Raw genomic sequence first — 12,635 nt, 5'->3', positions numbered from 1 at the left:
TTTTTTGTGGACGGACCTGAACTAGGCTGTGAAGAGGCTTAAAATTCTTTTTGTTGACATCAGTTTGCAGCATTTACAAAGGGATATTTAATTACCATAATCACAGGATTTTTCTGGAATTGCTTCCTTTGAAGAACTGAGCAAGCATGGCTCAGCATTACACTGTTTTGGGCTGAGGCTGTTTATAAGGAAGGTGGAATGCCAGTGGCTATCTAAATCATTCTGGCTATTGGCTAACACTATTTTTGATGTTCTCCACCTATATGCAAGGAACCTGCAACAGTGACTGCTAGCTAATTTTTGCTGTAGCTGATTTTCCTTTCCATATGTCTCAGCATTCCTACATCTGGTGCAAGAAACCATAACAAAGCTAGCGAAACCATTACATTGCAAAAACCAAATGTGAAATGTTCTCGTGTGCTCTGTGTATGCGTGTATTTTAAAATGTGGCCATTTAGAGAGGTGTAAGAAGGCGGAAAACAGCCAGACTCATTTCAGCAAACATGTGAAAGGGTGCTTTAGCTCAAAACTGGTCCAAGGAGCTCCTTTGCTCTCTAGGCACCGACAGCTCCATGCTCCTCTGGAGGGAGACAGTGAGCAGGAGTCTGGAGCCCGAAGTCAAGAGCTCATTTTGGAGCTATCTCACTGGGACCATCCTTGACACAGGTTTTTTTCACTTGGTGAAACTAGAGTGAAAGTGATCTGATAAAATGCAATTTCAAAGTAAAGGTCCTGATATAACTTTGCACTTGCATTAACATGAGTGATTCACCTTTGTTGAAACATTCAAACTTATTTCATTAAATATACACATGTACGGAGTGTATACCCAGGGTAACCTGAATCTCTTGCTGCTCTAAGGGGAACATACCTTATTTCTGAAGCTCAGGGTAATTTCCTCTGTAGGCTTGCCACCCTTCCACTAGCTAATAACTAAAGTATGCTTGAGATTAAAAACATTGCTTAAGATACTAGGTGATAATTTGGCAATGCTGCGATGGGATCATGAGTTTTCACTGCTTATTCATTTGTTTGCTTTGTAGTGTTTCAGTCAGTGACTTTAACATTTGAACTACATACTTGGCAAGATGTCTGGTAAGTCGCTAAGCTCTCTGGAAGATGTAAACGTTGTCATTGTGGAAAGTTGAAGATCACTCAGATCTTGCTGCTAACACTGGTTGGCAGCAGGCATGTAGTGGCAGAGTAGTAGTGCAAGGCAGTTGGAGCTTCACTTGTCTTCCTAACCAGTGTAACTAACCTTCCATAAATCTGTCTAATTTTTCTTGGCCTGTGTAACTGAGATGCATGCCATGTGAAAATGTACTTCCATACGGGTATTTTAAGCATGCACATATTTCACAGAGTGGACAATGGCAAGGGTAGGTCTAAAGATGCATAAAACAATGCATAAAAATTTCCTTTTTGTCTTTGCCATGCCACTTACAATGCTATTGATCAATCTGTAGTCTCACTCTTATGCTGCACTTTTACGAACCTAAGACATCTAACCTAAGTGCTCTGGTCATGAATGGAATATACTGTGATTGTGTAATTGTCCTGGCAGTCAGTATTTCCTTTAATTCTAGTACGCAAATTCACAGCAAATGAGGATCTCATCCAAACATGTGCACTCAACCATACATTTGAAATGAATATGCATGACAAAGCCTCACATTTTTACTTGACCTTATTCCACAGATGTGTTGTTATCTAGGCCTGTGTAATGATTGATTAAATACTCTAGCACATACATGCCCAATCCTCTCGGTTCATGTTTTTTTTTAAGTTCTAATAAAAAATACTAAAAAAAAGTTTTGTTACTTACATACACTAATTATATTATATATATTATATGCAGCCCAAGACAATTCCTTCTCAATCAGTACAACCCAGGCAAGCCAAAAGATTGGACACTCATGCTATATCAGATAGTTTTTCATACAAAGTGGACAGTATATTTACAATGTAGAAACAGAAATGAAAGACGCGTAAGGGCACAGCCAAGTAATCTGCTACCAATTGCTTTTTGGCCTAACTTGTTAGCTGCAATTTTATCTCTGAATTTCATATGCAGTTCTCCCGCAAATATAATCCAAAATGAAACCTTTTTGCAATGCAAGACTGGATCTCCACTTTATATGCTTTATTGTGAATGCCCTTGCTGTGCAAAAAGCACTGCGACTTTTTGAAGCCTCCTTGTCCATGAGTCTGTCCTGTTTGGCCATGAAGTTCTTTCCCAGCCCTTATCTTGTTCTCACCCTCCAGACATCGCTCTGTGGGAAGGCAAGGATGTTTTGGAAAGGGAGCTCATTTTCTAAGCAAATTCAAACCCTCTCCAGGTCTTACACTGCAGTCTTCTCTGAACTGACTTTACTGGACCACTGTCTGCACTTATTTTTCCCTTCTACTGGTCGTATATTTTGGCACTTGAATGCCTACATTGCAAAACCACCATTCTCAGACCTATCCCCAGTGCTCAGTTCACACAGTGATGGTTTTCTGTGCCTATCACATTTCCATTCCAAAGCTACCTGAATGCTCAGGAAGATATAAGTCTGTTCCGAGGACTGCTTGGATCACAATTTTGTGTGCTAAATGCTGGTCTCCCCTCAAGCTTTTGGGGACCTGCACCACTGCCCCTCCTTGTGCTTAATGAGGCCTGTGGGCATAGGGCTGATTTAGTGGAAACTAACAGTCAGAGTTTAAATATGCTCCGATGACAGCTGACTTCACTTGCGAGAGCTGTTGCACAAGACTTTTGCTAATGATTAAAGCAGATGGACAGGAGGAAGAAAGCAGAACACTGAAATGTGTGAGAGGTGAAAGGGCAGGAGAATTAGCCCAGATATTTCCTGTGGTCTGTGGGTGTTTTGTGTTGTGTGCTAAAGCAAAGAATTGTTTTTAATGAATGAAATTGCTGTACTTCAGCAGCATAATGAAAGCTAGCCTCTTCCTCCCTCCATGGTGGGAATGGGTGTTATTTTAGATGTACTTGTTACAGAGTATAAATTGATCTCTCTTTATGTTTCTGGCATGTTGTTCTGCTAACACCGAATTTGGGGCAATCCTTTGAAAGACCAGGCTGTGAAATGTGGCTCACTTCTGCTGCACTGAAATGCTGTAGGGATTTCCTTTTTGTTGGCCATTGCATGGCCCTGCAAGCATCTGAGCCCCACAAAGGGCATGCTCTGGTGACTGAACACTGGGGAATTAAATCATCCCAGTGTGAAGCTCCCAGATGCATGTTTCTTACCATATCATTTCTTAAGCATGGCCTATTGCATTTCTCAATACTCACGTTCTGTATTCTGTGCCCTTCCTTTGCATTTTGCTCAGGTTTGTATGTCTTCTTTGGATTTCCTTGGATGGCACCGACAAGTAAGGGCCTCGATTCTGCTATCAGTTAAGAGTATCTATGTAACTGAATTCATAGCTACATCATAATCTCTTTTTCACTACCACAGTAACAAAATATTCTATTTTAAGACAAATTACAGTACCTCTTCAGTAGTGCTTCTGTACAGCTTCTGTGTTTACTCCAGTATATGTAAGCTTCTGTGTTTACTACCATATAGTATCAACTGCATTGCAAATTCAATTCAATGCATTCTTTTGTCAAGGAGGACATCTGCAATTCAAAGAAAAAAAAAATTCTTGCTTTGGTGAATTTTATAATTCAAGCCTGAAAGGAAATAATTTTATTATAGCCACATGAGAAAAAAAAAAATAATATTACCACCCCAAATTCTATCAGTTTACTACTTAATATCTGTTTGTTTGTTTTGAAAAGTTTGCTATGTATCTGCATTACCTTTAAGATAAAATTAAATCATCTTTTCAAATGGATTATTTTAATAGGTTATAAATAAGTCTACAGAAAAATGTCAATGAAATGATGAGGAAAATGTTTACAACTTACATTCTCTAAAACTTTTCTCACTGGAATAAAAACACTAAATTTGATTATTCCAAGTAATAGTGATTATTATGATATAAGGTAGTGCTGTAAATTTTGCAGTGCATGGGAATACCACAATAGCAAAATTGGCCCCTCTTTTCTGCACTGTTATAATGTTCATAGAACCATAGAATCACAGATTCATAGATTCATAGAATCACAGAATGGCCTGGGTTGAAAAGGACCACAATGATCATCTAGTTTCAACCCCCCTGCTATATGCAGGGTCACCAACCAGTAGAGCAGGCTGCCCAGAGCCACATCCAGCCTGGCCTTGAATGCCTCCAGGGCAGGAGCACCCACAGCCTTCTTGGGCAACCTGTTCCAGTATGTTACTTTCACTTGCCTATTCCCTGTACTTTAACATTTGGAATAGTGATTTGTTCTAATCTCTCCAATAAAACCATGAGAGTTTCTTTCTTTTTTTGGTTGAGTCTACCTACTTTAGGCAAGAAAAAGTTCTCTATTCTGGAAATATCTATTTGTTGTAGAGAAATTCATTTGAGAAAGCTATGAGAACTTCTTACATTTAGGTGAACGTTGGTAGAAAACAATCAGGAAATGCATTGTACTAAAAAGCAACACAATTTTCCATTTGTATATATGCAGAAAGGCTAAAGGCACAGATAAAATATTTTATGGATTTTGGCTCAAGATGAAAAAAGAACCAAACCAAAACAACGTTTCTTCCTGTGGAAATAAAAAATGAAAGAATAAAAGAAAAAAAAATACAAAAACCCCAATAACTTTTGTTCCAGTAATCTCTCTCTAACTTTGATTTAAGCTTCAGTTTCATTCAAATGAAACCACTTAGCTTTGTCTGGTTTGAGAGTCATAATCATACAAAACAACCATGTTTTGCCAAACACAATACATCAGACCAAGGTCAGTTTAAATTTGTCTCACATATTTTCCAAATTCAATAAATATTTATAGCAAGTTGGATGAAGGTTTGAGGTTTCTAATGGATTCCCTGACTGGGTTGGGCCTCCTTTGATGGTTTGATGCAGAGAGAAGGCACAGTTCTGCTGAAATCTAGAAGGTGGTGACCATGAGAGATAGATGGTCTGCATATACATTTCTTCAGATCCAGAATTGCTTAACTCATGAAAATATCTCTATAACAGAGAGTGCTCTGATGATAATTAGCCATACACGTGGTTACAGAAGTTACGAATGTTACGATGGCACCTGAAATCCCAAATCTCCCAGATGACTGAACTGTTCCTCTCTGAGTTTTGCTATTTTAGTCCTGAGTAGCACTGTGTAAAATTATGAGCAGTGTTGGATACCAGGCTGGATGTGGTTCTGAGCAGCCTGGTCTAGTGGCTGGTGACCCTGCCCATGGCAGGGGGTTGGAACTAGATGATATTTGAGGTTCTTTTCAACCCAGGCCATTCTATGATTCTATGATTCTATGACAATCTGTTCATACACAGGGTCTTGTTATTACTGTATTTCTGGATATACATTTAATTAGCTTGCAGGCAATCCTACCTTTCAATGGAAATATTTGTATTTCGACAAATACTCTTAGTTTGTTAAGGAAATAGGGAACTGTGGTGCTCATGTGACTCAGATTGAAGAATGCTGACCTGCAGTGATGCTGTGAAGTTTGTAATACTGTCTCTCATTTTATAAGAAGTTCTGCCTTCCATTCACAACTACTTTCTTTCAGCCTCCAAATAGAAATGTCTTTGGCGAGGAAATGTCAAATTCCTTGAGTACACAGAATTGCAAAATGTTCCTCATGGCAGTCTTGGGATTAGGGAGTGTTAACAACAAAATGAACCCACGTGAAAATAGCGAAGTAGCATTGACAGTTATCTGTGAAACTGAGAAAAATTGTGTATGCAGATTTAATTTCGTGTTAAACTTTTCAAGTATAAAATAATGTGTTATTTTTCTTCCATAATAAATTAAAATGATTTTTATCTTAGAGGAAAAAAGTAAAGAAATGATATTTAAAATGTTGTACAGTATGCTTTTACTTCAGTGAAGCTGCAGTTAAAGGAGAAGATGCATTTACAGCAGGCAAAAAACTATCTGCATTTAATTTCAGCAGAAAGGGAGAGTTTAAACTACTTTCCATCAGAGAGCACACAGCTGAACTATCCTCACTAGTGAAAATAAGCCCAGGCTGCTGATTGTGCGTGTTTATGGGCACTTTGATCCCTACTTTTGTACAACGTGAGAGATTCCTGCTGTATATACTGCCATGCAGAATAAGCAAAGAGTGAAGCGGAAATAAAGCTATCTTTCAGTCACATTGCACATAGAAACATATGATGGTAATTATGAAAGACAATGAGTTTGGACAAGGCAATATGAGCAGGTACTTCAAACATCCAGAGCTGGCTCCAGCCCTCCTGGTTTTGTTTAAAGCCTGTCCGTGTCTTTGCAGGGGATGCCAATGGAACCTTGGGATGGGGGAAAGATGGTGTTGGGGCTGCTGGCACAGTCTGATTTACATCCAAACCTATGCTCAGAGCTGTGCTTATGTTACTGGTTTGAGCTTAGCTCTGCATAAAACAGTAGGGGACAACTGAATGTATCCAAAGCCAAAATGACATTTTTTTTCAAGTTACCACATGAATCTATGGCTTGAGCCAGGGAAACAAGCAAACAACAACAAAAAAATGCTGATCTCTTTGCAGCTGTCTTTTGCAGCTGTCTTTGGAAGGAAGAGCAATGCAAAATGCAAAGCATTTTTTTGTCCCTAATGTTACTAAAAGTATGTGGCATTGTTTTTCTCAAATGATGTGTTTTCTCGCTGGATCACAGGTATTCATTTGTCTCAGTGGCTCGTTCTGTGTTTGTCCTTTGGGTAGTGGTTTATCTTCAGAGGTGTGTGTGTGATGTCTGTAAGGTGCATTACCTAGACAAAGAGGAGCCAAACCACTCACAGATTGTGAAGCCAAGAAGGGAATCAGGAAAACTGAGATTCAGACATGAAAAGAGAGCTCTGCCACTTCTAATTCTGGAAGTAAGGAAGTCTGTGAAAGCAGGAAGCTAGGGAAAGATGCATTATATGCTTCATACTTTATTTGATTCTGAAATTGTGTATGGATGAGCTACAGATAAGATTAAAGGAGAACAGAAGGTGCCAGGACTAAAGAGGGATCAGCGCATAAACCTCCAGTCCAGAAAATGATTTGTTACTTTGTTTTTTAATCCCTTGTTCTGAAAAGAAGGAGGGTGAAATGTGAGAGATCAGAACAGGCGGTGTGGAGGTATCAGCTCCCATGGCTTGTGAGTGTGTGAGTATGGCTGGAGCATGGCAAAGGTGTAAAGAGCCTCTGAGCCAAAAGCTAGCAGTGAGCAGCAAGTGCAGAAATCTTGAGATGGAGGTGAAGGCTGGATGAAAAGTCAAGCCAACCCAGTTTGGCATGGAGAAAAGATAATTTACAGAGGGGGAAAGGAAGTGAACAAAAACAGAATAAAGCATATTGAAGAATAGAATGTAATTTAGCAAAAAAGGGTCTTGCTTTTGTTACATGTAGTTTGAGAGAGCAAAAACTCCACGTGTGGGAGTCAGTCCAAGACTGTAAGTTAAAAAAAGGGTAAGAAAACATACCAGCAGGAGTGCTGAATTGAGATCAAGAGCAAGCATCCTTACAGGTCACTGGAAAATCAACGTCTGCCAGTCATTAACTCACTGAGACCACAGATATCTGCTAGCCAAAGTGTAAAGAAAAAACAACATTAATCTCAAGATATCTCTGTATGTTAATTCTAGATCTGTGATGATATACTGATGATACCGAGTGAGATCTTTGGATCTGATGAGTAGTGCCTGAGCTGTGATTCAGGAATAGCCTGAAACCATCTGCTCCGATGTTTCGTCACACGGACGTCTGCCCCAGCCCTGTAGCCCAGCTCCCAATAGGAAAAACAGGATTTACCCTGTATAATGAGGGACAGAAGAATGCCTTTAGCTCCACAAAGAAAATGCAGTGCGGAGCTTGAGAAGCTCATTTCTGTGGCAGTTGTTGCACAGTGAAGTTCTTGTAGATCCACTGGCAGATGCCAATGGTGGGGCCGGCCACTGTTTTCTTTCATCTTGACAAAATTGCAACTACAAATCACAGGCTTGGGACAAGCTGCAAATAAAGCAGAGGCCTGGACTCCAAATGTTCTTTGTTTTATGGGGTACAGTGAAAACAATGGTGGAAGCAGTTGGCAGGTCATATTTTAATGACTGAACGTTTCCATTGTTTCATATTAATTTTTCATAAATATTCATTAATGTGACATGCAAAGTTGACTTGTGTAACAGTTTGCAGTATCTGAGGCCATTCTGTTGTCTGATTGTTTTATCACTTGCACAGCTAATATTGATAAACTGGGCAAGCTGAATGTGTTTATCCTGAGTCTCAGTCTGCTTCATTCCTCCAACAAATCCAGTCATTCCTTCCTTTTACTCCCTTTATTTCCCCATATTTTCTTCCTGTTTGACTGTCTGGTAGAAGACTAGTTGAAAGCAACTCACACTGCACCCTGGCTTCTGCCTTTGTAATCATCATAAAACTCACGTGCAATGTCATCTTTCCATATTATGCACACCATGCTTTATTCACCAAGGAATCAGAAAGCCTAATGTGTCATGTAACACCCACAGAAGAAAAGATAGGAATACATTTACTGAGCAAGTCACCTCCAGCTTCCTTCTCCCACCATTTCCTGTGGGCATGTGGCTCCCAATTCATGTTTACCTCAGCTATAAAGCCTTAAGAATTTATTATCCTTATCATCACCACTGCTATTACTATTTGGAGAATAGTAGTGGCTCAGAGCAATGTTGTCTCAGACACTGTCCAGATGAGTGATATGAAAAGCATCTCTATCCTAGACAAATTATAACTATGGTAGATGAGACAAGGAAATGTTCTGATTAAATAAACAAAAAGGTAAGGAAAACAAAGCAGGAGCATATGCTTTCCCTGAAAAGCTGTGACAAAGCCTCGCCTAGTAGGCAAAGAAGGCAGTATGAAAGGCCTTTGAGAGCTGCTGGAGACCAGTTCTTGCAGGCCTGAGTTCCTGTCAGCTCTGAGCCAGCAACCCTCAGGCTGGCACCCAACATATTGTGACTGACAAGCTGCAGAGCTGCAGCAAGGTGTGGAGATAGGAACCACCATGTTATTAAAGGGCGTCCATGAGGAGTATGGCTCCTGTCTCCTTCCATCACTAGTCTCAGCCCAGGAGGAGTCCAGAGATGGAAGCTGCTCAGCAGCACTTTGCTTCTGTAATGCACAGTAACTCATGTGGTTTCTACTGATACAAATCTCTAATTTAGGAAAGAAAAAGCAAGCCTGTCACATCTCTCTTACAAGTTCACCTGCTACAGGATTCACTGGTTTATGTCCACTCAGTCAAGCTCTCTGAAGGCTTCATACAAACTCCTTGCTACTATATGAAGCTGATAGGAGTCTCTGAGGGCAGTTTTACCTTATACCTATGTAGCATGTACATTTCAGGAGCAGGGAGCCCACAGCATGGGTTTTATATCCTATAAACAGAACAGGATCCTTCTGCCATCAGATCAACCCCAGAAAGATCTCTTGGATTGACTTGCAGAGTTGCTGAACATCTGCTGTTCTTGCTGTCTTCAGCACATGGTGCAAGAACTCAGCAAGAGCTCAGCAACTCTGAATGCCAGATTGGCTGTGTGATGTCTGAAACCTCCTGTGGTACAGAGAGGTCCAACAATGGGCTTGATGCTGACACGAGACTGGGTGTTTCAGTGTGCTGGAAGAAAAAAGCTCTCCTGCTTTGGGGCCAAGCAGGCAAATGATGGGGGAAATGCAGCAGTGGCTCAAAAAAATGTGGTGCAAACTGAGGCAATCGTCACTCCAGCACTCACAATGAACACCTTCTGGCTACATACATGGCTACATGTGTTATGCGTTAGACTTACACATGCTAACTATACCCATATATTTTTTTCCTTCTGCAGAGATAGCCAAACCCTGGTACTAACGGCCGGGTTGACTGACAGAGGTAGGATGCTCCATCAGATTCACAGGTCTGTAGCTGCAGGAGGCTCAAGAATATCCTGAGCTGCTCAGCAGTAACTTGATCTTGCATGACCGCTTCTCTGCTGCTACCATTGGATGTCCACCCTGTGCCTTTTCTGCAGTTGTACGCTCCTATCAGGAAACAATGACAGGAGCCAGGGAATTGATGTAACAATCTCCCATGAGACCTACGTCCTACTGATGAGTATTTTCCTACTGCTGACCTTATTCTTCCCTGCTCCAATTTTAGCACGCTACTGCTTGTCACTTAAAGGGAGGTGAGCAGAGAGAGATGTCCTTCTCCTTCAGCATGTTATTATTCAGAGCATTTAAAACCTATTGCCATTTCTTATCTCTATTTTTTTCCCCTGGATAAAACAGAATGAAATTTCTTTCCTCCCCTTTTTTCCTCAATCTCTGCTTGTACTTGCTATCCTTCTGTAAGTCCCTGGGTGCCCCTTTCATCACAGCATTTCTGAAGCACAACCTCCAGAGCCAGTAGTTCAGCAGAGGCCCTTAGTGATCATCGCTCCTGTTCATATCCCCAGTGTTCACCTTTTCTGCACCTCCTCATTCAGCACTGGCAGCTTCCATTTGACATCTAAATCAGGGTCACTCACAGATCCTTTTTCCATGATCCTGCTATATAGCTAGGATTTTTTTTAGCCTGCTGATTGTTGAGGAAAAAGCTCTCTCAGAACAAGACAGAAAGCCAGTGCTTTGACACGTGGTTCATTTTGAAATGGGCCATTATGTACTGAGCAAAAAAATGGAGAACACAGCACAAATAAAACTGTTCTCCCAAATCCATGGTGGGCTGTCTGGCCCGGAGGTCAGTTTGATTTAACCTTTACTGGCCCAGCTATCACAGCAAAGAAAACTGCTGGAACAATAGTAGCAGCCACGGCAGCAAGGAAAACAGAAGCAGCTAGAATTGCAGGAACTGGATGCTAGCCACACATCTGGGCAAGCCCACTGCACTCAACTCGTGATGCAAGCCCTGCTCAATACAGGCAAACATGTGTGTTTAAGCCCAGCCTACTCATAAGGTTTTAGCAATGGGAGGATCCCCTGGAGTGTCCCCCTTCAGCATTAAAGGGGCTTGTATTTCCATCTTGGAACATCCTGGAGACACGCATGGTGAGGGTAGAAGGGAAATGTTACAGGATCTGCCCATCATAAAGTCCTTCCAGCAGGCACTGATGCCTTCTCCCCTCAATTTTTTTTATTCTCTTTTTGGGCATTAGGTTCAAATTTTAATCTAGTTCAATATTGGTGAAAAAAATAATCCTTGATAAGTAATTTGAAACAGTATTTTAATTTTCACTCAGAATCAATGAAGCTGAGATTCATTCGGAATTTTAGCGATGACTAAATTGATGGGAGGATTTTGATTATTCTCCATCTGAAAAACCAGTTTGCAGAAGGTACTGCACTGCTCTGCATAAAAGTGAAGGCTTACTTTTTTCACAGCTGTTTTAAGATAAAACACACTTTTGTGATGTGACTATGGCTAAAGGGTCCTGTGCATGTTCACGCATGTGTGAGTATGTGGGAGAGAGAAGCACACAGCGGTTTTTATTTTCCTTCATTTAATGGGGCTATTTTGTGAGGCTGAAAAAAAATTGTTAAACTTGCCTTAATTGATTGTTTAAAGTACCATGGTGGATTTGTCTTTTAAACATAGCCCGTGGTTAAAGTTCCCTTTGCATTGTATTTGAAGTAGGTCCTTTGTGCTTTAAAATGAAAACTGTAAAACTTTTGGTGTTTAAGGCTTTCTGACTCCAAGTTAATTGTTTTCCTTTAATATGAGCAGAATTAAAGATATTAAAAATCGACTGTTGGAGCACATAATTGTGGCCTCCCATCTATTCTTCTTGTGGAAATGAAAGGAATATTGAAAGAGTTTCTATTTTACAATACCAGAGGTGGCCAAGCATTTACAACTCTATATATTCTTTTAGTTGAATTCTTCTAAACCTCACGCCTGGCTAGCAGTTTTTTCCCAGACGATTTTCATTTTCAAAACATTCACATCCAATAAACTACACGAAACATAGTGTGAGAGAAAAAAGGGGACAGGAAATGGCTCTGTTGCATGGTTATTACATCCTATTGCCTGTGGGTTGCTTTGTTATGAGTTTTAACTATGTAAATATGACGTATATGACATCAGAATTTAATCTAAAGCTACTAGGTGGGAGATAGAGTGTGACTTTATTGTTAAGGCTAAAATCAACTGGGTGTTGACAGGTCTCAAAAGTCACCGAGTATAAGCTTGAAAAGGAAAAGCTCAGACTGATAAGCTGTTCCTTGATTGACAACTTCAGGCTTGACTGCAAGTATTGAAAACAGTTGAGCAAATGGAGGGAAAAAGTTTTATTTCATAAGAAACTACACTGGGAAATACAGGAGGATTTATAGGCTGATGCAGCACAAAAACCTAAGAAAAACAGGTGTGAGGTTTATAAAATCTGGAAACTGGGAAAGGACATCGTCCGTGAATGATTTCTCCATTATGGTTTAATTAACCTTGTAAAAGCCCCTATGCAAAAAATAATGCCATGATGGGAGGGAAAAATTAAACACTGGTGTCCACTAGCTTCGACTTTCAACAAATCATATGTCAACAGCTCATGGCAAGGAGGTGGGTTGAGAAA

General features: G+C 40.4%; 1 long non-coding RNA gene across 3 annotated transcripts in view; it reads left to right on the top strand.

Annotated features, from left to right (window-relative positions):
* The window catches only part of LOC104909898, a 19,361-nt gene extending 7,545 nt beyond the window's left edge, over positions 1 to 11,816 (top strand). For all 3 annotated transcript variants that reach the window (XR_792668.3, XR_792669.3, XR_002112371.1), the window contains exons 2-3: positions 1,044 to 1,095; positions 9,915 to 11,816. This is a non-coding gene — a long non-coding RNA (uncharacterized LOC104909898). The remainder of the gene's footprint in view (positions 1 to 1,043; positions 1,096 to 9,914) is intronic.
* The last annotated feature ends 819 nt before the right edge of the window (positions 11,817 to 12,635 follow it).

This window comes from Meleagris gallopavo, chromosome 2 (assembly GCF_000146605.3).
Source record: "Meleagris gallopavo isolate NT-WF06-2002-E0010 breed Aviagen turkey brand Nicholas breeding stock chromosome 2, Turkey_5.1, whole genome shotgun sequence".
Classification (NCBI taxonomy): domain Eukaryota; kingdom Metazoa; phylum Chordata; class Aves; order Galliformes; family Phasianidae; genus Meleagris; species Meleagris gallopavo.
Note: the sequence above shows the minus strand (reverse complement) of the source record. Positions and strands in the feature narration are given on the sequence as shown.